Source organism: Apodemus sylvaticus, chromosome 14 (genome assembly GCF_947179515.1).
Source record: "Apodemus sylvaticus chromosome 14, mApoSyl1.1, whole genome shotgun sequence".
Classification (NCBI taxonomy): domain Eukaryota; kingdom Metazoa; phylum Chordata; class Mammalia; order Rodentia; family Muridae; genus Apodemus; species Apodemus sylvaticus.
The window spans coordinates 90,052,561-90,061,837 of record NC_067485.1 but is presented as its reverse complement, the minus strand read 5'-3'; positions in this window follow the sequence as shown (position 1 = coordinate 90,061,837).

Here is a 9,277-nt window from a genome sequence, read left to right as displayed (position 1 = left end):
TGATTTCTTCCGAGTCTGTGCAAGGTACCAAGGGTAGTAGACGCTATTCCAAACTGCATCTTCTCTTTCAAGGCTGATGTCATTAGATCTGGCAGAGATCAGTGGACTCCTTATGTACCACGGAGTCCATAGTGTAGGTCTCTACTGGTGTTAGGAACGTCCTAGGTAAGGCAAGTATAGACATAAGAGCCTCGTCGGCAGATGGGCGCCATTGCACCAGGGCAGAAGAGCAACCCGTGTCAAGAATGCCTGAGTAGAGGGGGCGGTCAGCAGGCAGGAGCGAAGCGTTGAGTATGCCCACGTCTTACATGCTTGGAAGTGTGCATGTGTTTGTAGCACTTACAATTTTGGTAGACATTTCAGTGTGTATGTAGCTGTAGGTGGGGCCAGACAAGCTTATGGTAGACTGACGCTTAGGGAAGTTTTCATGCAGATTGTGCCATCTAATACACAAACCACTCACTACCTCTATAAACACCTGCTGTCCCTCTATAATGTCTTCAGTATGTAGGTAAACTTAATTTTATGTTGCATTATTTTCCTCTTGGCTTCCAGTTTGGATTTTAGACTTCTCCACCCCTACTACCCCCTGGTTTGAACTTGTGGGGTCAGGCATGGTGCTTTAAGGGCCTAACAGTGAATGAATGATTAGTAATTAATATACCTATCACTTTAAACTTTTATCATTTCTTCATGATGTGTTCAATTTCTTCCCTTTATTGAAATATATAACATGATTCTGTTAATGTTGATTTTTCTCATGTCAGGCATCATAGAACACCTGTCCTTATTTTTCCTGTTGAACGTTAGCATTATAACCATTGGTCAACATTTCACTCTCTTTCCTGTCCCTGTATGCTTACTTTACCGCCATTTAAGAAAACATTTAACTTCTAGTTGAGATAAAGCTAGGACAGACTGATGACTCAGCTAATTGAGAACACTTACTTCTAGAGAATCGGGGGCGGGGGGGGGGTGTCAATTCTCAACACTCATATTGAGTGATTCACAATGACTACAGTTCAAGGGGACCCAACAGCCTGTTGTAGTCTCCATGGGCACTCCTACACATGTGTCTTACAGTCATACACACATAAACACACATATACACACAAATACACACATACATTAAAGTAAAACTTAAAAGATATAGATAAATATTATTTTAGATGGCATGCAAAATTGGGAGAGTCTATTGTTTATGCTTAGGAATCATTTAAGCTAATGATTAAGGTTATAGCATATGGGTGAAAAGAACTATTTAAATAATTTGAAAATCACCTGTGAACAGATGAAGTTATGATAATAGGGTATATTTGATGAAATATTGTAAAAAGTATTTATTCTTCTCAGTTTTATTTATGTTTGTAGGTGGAATGTGTGTGTGTGTGTGTGTAGTTACACACAGAGGCCAGGTGAGGGCATTGGATCCCTTGGAGCTGGAATTACTGGCAGTTGTGAGGTGTCCAATATGGTTACTCGAAACTGAACTCAGATTTAGAGCAAACAGGTGTCCTTAACCTTAAAGCGATCTTTCTAGTCCCTAATTAAGACTTATAATAAACATTATATAGAGGCGGTGCCTAACTGCTAAGGGATATACATTACATGTACTTAGCAATGAAGTAGTGTGTCTGGTTCTCTTTGTCTCAGTCTTAGGGAGGACTTGGAGGTGTGCTGGAAGCAAGCCTGGCTGTGGGCTAATGATTATTACAGTTAGTTGACAGGTGTACAGGAATACATGGAACAATTCTCTATGTTTGAAATTTTCTATGAAATGGTGTTATGGCTCCTCGTTGAGGTTAACCCTGATGGGAACAGAATGTGAAGCTGAGAATTCAGATGAAGGTTATAGAGTTTCCTGTCCAAACTCCCAGGGCTTTTAGGCCTTGTCAAAAAAGCTTGTTTCTATCCAATACACCAGCTCCAATAAACTGGTAGGGACCACCTGGAGCATTCTGTCTGAGACTGTTCTCCTCTTGGCCAAGAACTCAAGATCAGATAGGGTTGTCTCCATGCAAACAGGAAGTGAGGGCACTGTGCCAAGCTGTCCTCGAGGCATGAGTCCTCGAGGAAGCTGGGTACTTCCAATGACAAGGAAGGGATAATTGAGCTTCTGAGTAGTAGAACAGGGGAGGGGCATTGTGCTTTGGTAACTTAGCTTCCTTTAGTGCTTAGGACATCATCATCATCTGAGTGAAGAGAGAATGGATGGGGTGTGCCGTCTGCCCACTGTGTTGTGAAAATATATTGCACTTGACTTGGTGCTTTGTGGCTTCCTGTAGATCAGGGGTTCTCAATCTTTCTAATGTTGGGACCATTTAATACAGTTCCTCATGTTGTGGTGAACCTCTCCCTCCACAACCATAAAATTATTTTCATTGCAGCTTTATAGCTGTAATTTCATTACTGTTATTAATGGTAATATAAATGCCTGTGTTTTTTGATGGTTTTAAGTGATCCTTATGAAAGGGGCATTCGATCCCTGAAGGTGTCATGAGCCCCCGAAGGAGGCTGAGAAATGCTGAGCTAGAGGCCTGGGAGACAGTTACTCAGATTTCTCTTGCATGGGTCATTCATGCTCCAGGCGCTTGGAGCTTTGTGCAGAACACTAATATAGAATAGGAGGTCATCCATGATTTATTCAGCAAATTGTTTTCGGTTTTGTCAGTAAACTGTCACCTGAGTCCCCATGAATCTCTCTTTGGTCTCAGGAAGTTTTAAAGGTCAAATGAAGATGTTTTGGGATGCCATGTGTACTGGCTGGTTTTGTGTGTCAACTAGACACAAGCTGGAGTTATCACAGAGAAAGGAGCCTCCCTTGAGGAAATGCCTCCATGAAATCCAGCTGTAAGGCATTTTCTCAATTAGTGATCGAGGTGGGAGGGCCCATTGTGGGTGGAGCCATCCCTGAGCTGGTGGTCTTGGATTCTATAAGAGAGCAAGCTGAGCAAGCCAGGGGGAGCAATCCAGGAAGCAGCATCCCCTCCATGGCCTCTGCATCAGCTCCTGCCTCCAAGTTCCTGTCCTGCTGGAGTTCCTGTCCTGACTTCCTTTGATAATGAACAGCGTTGTTTCCACAGTGTAAGCTGAACAAACTCTTTCTTCCACAACTTGCTTCTTGGTCATGATATTTTGTGCAGGAATACAAACCTTGACTAAGACACCATGTTTAAAACCTGTATAACATTTAATTATTTACTTTTTGTGTATCCGATTATGTGCACGTGTAGAGGTCAGGTGTCAGCTTTCAGGAGCTGGTTTGCTCCTTCTATCATGTGACTTCTCTGGATGGAACTTAGGTCGTCAGGCTTAGTGACAACTCCTTTAGTTGCTGAGTGATCTCGCTGTCCCTAAAACCCATCCCCCTTCAATTTAACATACACACTGTAGTTTGGATCTGGAATGTTCCCTAGAGGCCTACATGCCCAGTGTTTGATTCAGCTTGGTGTTTCTGGGAGTTACTGGAGGCCTTGAGAGAGGGGCCTCAGTTGAAACGGGGTCTCTGGGATACACTCTTGAGGGGAAGTGTGGGATGCCTGTTTCTTTCTCTCTGTTTGCTTCCTGACCACCTGGAGTTGAGCAGCTTCTTTGAATATGTATTCCTGCCACAGTGTGCTGCCTCCAACAGCAAAATAACTATTTCTAAGAGTTTGAAGCATTTATAAAGTATCATATCATGATACTTTTTTGTCTGAGTGGTGATCTGAGGTATGCATGATATGGACAATGAATTTTTTCACACTTAAATAAGTGGTATTATCAGGTACCTTCGATGTATAATGAAAAGCCTTACCTGTAATTAGTCCAGCTTTAACTTTGCTTGGTTAATTGGTACCTATATTACATAAATATCCTTTATTTATCCTGCTGTCCTTTGACAGAAACTGGAGAGATGGCTCAGTTTAGGGTATGTTCTGCTCCTACAGAGGATCAGAGTTTACTTCCAAGCAGCTCACAGCCTCCTGTAAGTCTTGCTCCATCGAATCTGACACCCCCTTCTGGCCTCTGCAGGCATTGCACTCCCATGTACATACACACATACAAACAAACACACACACACACACACACACACACACACACACACAAATACATTCATTTACAAAAGCCCCTTGTTATTTAAAAAACCTAGAAAACCACAAAAATGATAATTTAAAAATATCTGAAAGTTTTTTTCCCCTTTCTACTAAAAAGAAGGACCAGAGGGAGGCAAGCAGCATTTGCCTGGCCCTGACAAGTAAACACTCCTGGCTTGCCTGTGTCCGAATCTAATTTTCCAACCAGAGATTCAGTATTCAGTTGTGGTCAGCCAGCTGTGAAGAGGCTCCAAGTTAATGGTCCTTCAATTTTCAGGTTCAGAAATTCCTGGTGGTTCTGAAGAGATGCTGTTGGTTTTACCCATCAATCTGTGTTTTTGCCCTTGCTACAAATTAAAACTGGAACTCTTTAGCATTTACTTTATTCAAAATAAAAATACACATTGCATAATAAGTAACTTTTAAAAGATAGATGTAAAAGAGAATGACATTATTGTATTTTCCACCTCAAATTCTGATGTTTATCTTGAGTCCATTGTGTGTCATTTAATGTGGTTACTTCATGGAAATCCATGAAGAAAGGCCCCTCCCCTCCATCAAAATCTTTGCTGAGGGGTGGGCCACTGGTGGCCCAGAGGGGTCCCTAGGGCTCAGTCACATGGCATGGTTTTAATGTACAGAGTCCTGCATTTTTTTAAACTTTAAAGAACCTAATTTGACAAAAAGTTGCCTTCCCTTAAAATTCCAGATTTGGTACCTTCAAAAGACACAATTAATAGAACCCTTTATTTCAGTCAGTTTCTGGGCAGCATAGGATAGAATTCAGGTGCTCTGCCTACTCACTTGTCAACAAACAGAGAACTGTGCTGACAAGTGGGACTTGAAGGTGCTTTTAAATAAGGAGAAAAGGGACACAGTACAGCTTGGGTACCATTTCCATTGGGGGCAGTGCTATGACACTTATAGAAAGATAAATAGAAGAGTCACAGTGTCTGGATGTGTGATGGCTTGTATATGCTTGGCCCAGGGAGTGGTGCTGTTGGGAGGTGTGGCCCTGTTGGAGTAGGTGTGTCATTGTGGGTGTGGGCTTTAAGACCTCATCCTAGCTGCCCGAAAGCAGTATTCTGCTAGCAGCCTACAGATGAAGATGTAGAACTCTCAGCTCCTCCTGCACCATGCCTGCCTGGACGCTGCCATGTTCCTGCCTTGATTATAATGGACTAAACCTCTGAACCTGTAAGCCAGCCCCAGTTCAAGTCCTTATAAGAGTTGCCTTGGTTATGGTATCTGTTCACAGCAGTAAAAAGATAGGATGCTGTCTCTATAGTTAACAGATATTTTGTTCCTATGCATGTAAGTTATATATGTACATATCACAATGAAAGGGCCTGGGTTTTGTTCCCAGCCTCAGTACTGGGTGATTTAAAGCCCTCTTTAACTTCAGCTCCAGGAGGCCCAGCATTCTCTTTGGGCCTTATACATACACATACACGTCATCATATTCCTCACCATATGCAGTGGTCATTGCACTCATGTGTCCATTCTTCTCCCCCCCACTCCCCCACACATAAAATATACATTCAGAAAATCCTTTACCTCTTTTAATTAACTGTTACTTACCTGAGGATGCTGTTAACCTATGTGGACACTAGTTACTAAAACTAGGTAGTGGTTGGACAACCATTCTTTTCTTTGAAAACTAGAGACTGTTGTGAAACATGGTCCTCTAAGCATAGCAAACATCACAGTCTTCTTGGTATCAGATCATGATTGGCCTGCTGATGATATGCCATAGGAACAGACAGTGGGGAGGGTCCCTGCAGTTTACCTGAGAGCTCAGCTCTTTCTTCCTGACCCTCCCTGGTAGCCATATGGAATTCTTCCTCCATTGCCCGCAGTTTCATGGTTTTAGGAGGTGTTAGAGTATTTTCGGCGTGGGAGGCCAACTAAGGAGATGGACTTTGTGTAGGTGATGCTGGCATTCACGCTGGGATGAAACTTTTCAGAACTGTAGCTGCTTTGGAGTCTCTTGAGTACTTGTAAGTAACCCCTCACCCATGCTGCATGAACAAGCCCAGAAAACTTACTGGTCACCCAATATGGCATTGGGAAGAATCTACATTTGCTCCTGTGTTGGTAGAGCCCCATCTGTGATGAGTAGAAATCTGTGTCTCTGGGAAAAGCTGATGCAGCAGGAGACTTCAGAGGGAGCCGGAACAATCCCACTTTCCCTGTTAAACTCAGTGTGAGCTTTAGCACCAAGCCTTGCTCCATAGTAATGATGTCTGGAATAAGTTCAGGAGAGCTAACCCTTGCAGTTGGCCCTGGAGTACTGGCTGTCACTGAGGAGACTATCTGAGGACTACGCCGTCTCTCCTTCCCGAGCGGCTTTCCACCCAGGCGGCTGACGGAGGCTGAAGTCCGGCTCTGCCTGGTACATGGTCAGAAGTGTAATTTCATTAGTGCCCTGGAGCTAATGAGGCAGCTGCCTCCAAGCTGGAGAGCTGTCGAGAAGCGGGAACGACTGATGAGAGCTGATACTGGGCAGAGCCTCAGTCCCTGCACAGGCACGGCCCAGAGCCTCAGTCCCTGCACAGGCACAGCCCTGTGGGGAGTGTGCTCCCTCCTCAGGGGTCTCTGCTCCCAGGTCACAGGTTGAAAGTGACATTATATGGCAGACTGCTGGGACATCAGGATGACATAACATCGGGGCACCAGCAGCAGAGCAGATACTCTGTGGATGAGTGTGTACTGCACACGGCGTCTGGGTATAGAAGGAGAGTCACTTTGCACCTTGTGCTTTGCTAGTGTTGGTGGTTTTTAATAAATTTCCCCGGGGCTGGGGCATACATTTTTTTAATATATATTCTTTATTTATATGTCAAATGATTTCCCCTTTCCTGGTTCCTTACTCCCCAAAAGTCTCCTGAGCCCTCTCCTCTCCCCCTGTTCCCCAATCCACCCCTTCCCACTTTCCTGTTCTGTTATTCCCCTACACTGCTGCACTGAGCCTTTCCAGGACCAGAGTTCCCTCCTTCCTTCTTCTTGGGCATCATTTGATATGTGAATTGTGTCTTGGGTATTCCGAGCTTCTGGGCTAATATCCACTTATCAGTGAGTGCAAACTCTTTGTATTTTTATATATGTGCTTTGTATTCATCTCCTCCTTACCCTCTTTTATACCCGCTTCCCTCATTTGGGATTCCTTATTTCTCCCAGTACATTCCCCTCCTATGTATACATACACATACACATAATATACATATACATCATATTCATATACATCATATGCATATATACATATATCATATGCATATACATATATAATGTACACCATATTCACCATATTAATATTCCTGTTCATAAATATTAAATGACCCACTGAGTTTAATTATGCTTTCTTTCATGAGCATGGGTATGAGGGATTAATACTTGTTCATAGATAACATATCAGGGCTACACCAATAGGGGGATATTCCCTTTTCTGACATCTATCTACTAACAGTTCCTCATCTAGGGTTATGGAATCCAGATTTTAAAGTGATTAGGATTCTTTTTCAGTGAGAGATTGTAGGAAGTAGAATCAGCTGTGTGTTTAAAAAATGTGAAAATTCATAAAAAGAAGCAGGTAAAATCTAAGGCATATCTTATTTATTCAGTAGCTGTGTTTTGTTGAGTCACACAGTGAGTATTTGGGAAGGCAAAACCTGACCTCCCAGGTCTAGAGTTGGCATTTGGATGCAGGAGAGCATTCTCAGTCCTGGCTACTCACTGTACCACAGTAACGAAGGGTTCATGGAGTGTTTGCTGCTGCCCGTGTCAGTGTGGAAACCGGGCCATTAAAACCATCAGTGTTTGCTCTTAGTGCTCAGGTCTTGGGTTCAGTCTTTGTACAAAGGGACACAACAAGCCGACGGACCGAGCCTAGTGTGCTTGGTTCTAGAGGATGTGACGTGGTGGAGTTAATTGTCTTTGTTTTGGGTCTGAACAAAAAGATCTGAAGGATAATGCAGAAAGTAAACAGACCCCCTCTTCCCTGCAGTTTGGCTGTGGATGCCCAGCATCTGAAATGGTTCCCCCAAGAGGCTGTCATCCAAGCTATTTAATTTGATTTTGAAAGCTGTGCTTTGTTGAATTTTTGATGATACCAACTGCAGCTCTCTGCAGTGCCTTCTCCGTGAGTCCCTGCTGGCAGCTGCAGGAGCCTGTCCTTTTGGAGATTGCCAGGGGTTGACTTGATCCTCTATGAGGGGGTAGCAAGAAGGAGCATGTCGATTTCAGTCAGTTTAGCAGGCCCTGGGTGGGTAGGGGGACGGTCACAATCTCCTACCTTCTAATAAAAATCCCAGCAGTCCTCTGGAGCTGTAGCGTCCTGCGCTCCAGTGAGGGCTGTTCTGCTGAGTAATGCCTCCAGGGATGATGGTGAGGATATCCTTTGGCTTGCAGTAACTTTCAGCTTAATGGCTGTGCTAGCCTGAGCCTTCTTGTCTGGAGGGCAGAGAAGCAGGGTCCATAGTTGTGTTTAGAGGGCTCTCTAAGGCTAGAAATAGGTAGGTTCTGTAGATCCATTCAAAAGAAAGTTTGAATGTTAGGAGCTGGTGATTGACAGCTGCAGATTCTCAGCCATGCAGCTCTTAAAACACTCAAGCAGTAACAATAGCTGCTTTTCCTGGATGATCCCCCTCCTCCCCCAGTCCACTGGACACACTGATATGCTGGGAGACTCAGCAGAGATCAGGGAGGGAGGGAGGGAAGGGGGGAGGCCGAAAACCACACAGAGGGGACTGTGGCTTTTACTGATACACCTGTGTTCCTGGCCACGGGGTAGAACTTTAAGGGGTTTGAAAGAAAATGGGTTTATGTTCTTAGTTACTAGCTTTACTGTTTTTTAAATCATCCTGTATCTGCCTGTTAGAAATAGTGTATCATTCAACTATTCATGTTAGAGAATTTCATATAATGCACTGTGAATATATTCCCCTCTCAGTTCCTCCCATATCCACCCTATTCACCCTCCCATCCCTTCCCACCCAACTTTGAAATTTCTTTTTCTTCACGCTCTTTTTCTCCTTCCCCTCCTCCCTCAACTCCTCCTCCTTCCTTCTCTTCTTCCTCTTTCTTCATTTCTTTCCTGGTTGAGTCCATTTTGTTATCCAGCTCGTCTTGGGGTATAGGGCCTACCCCAGTGTGTGGTCCAGTCACCAGGGGTCATGTCATTTCTGTCTCCCAGCAGCTGTCAA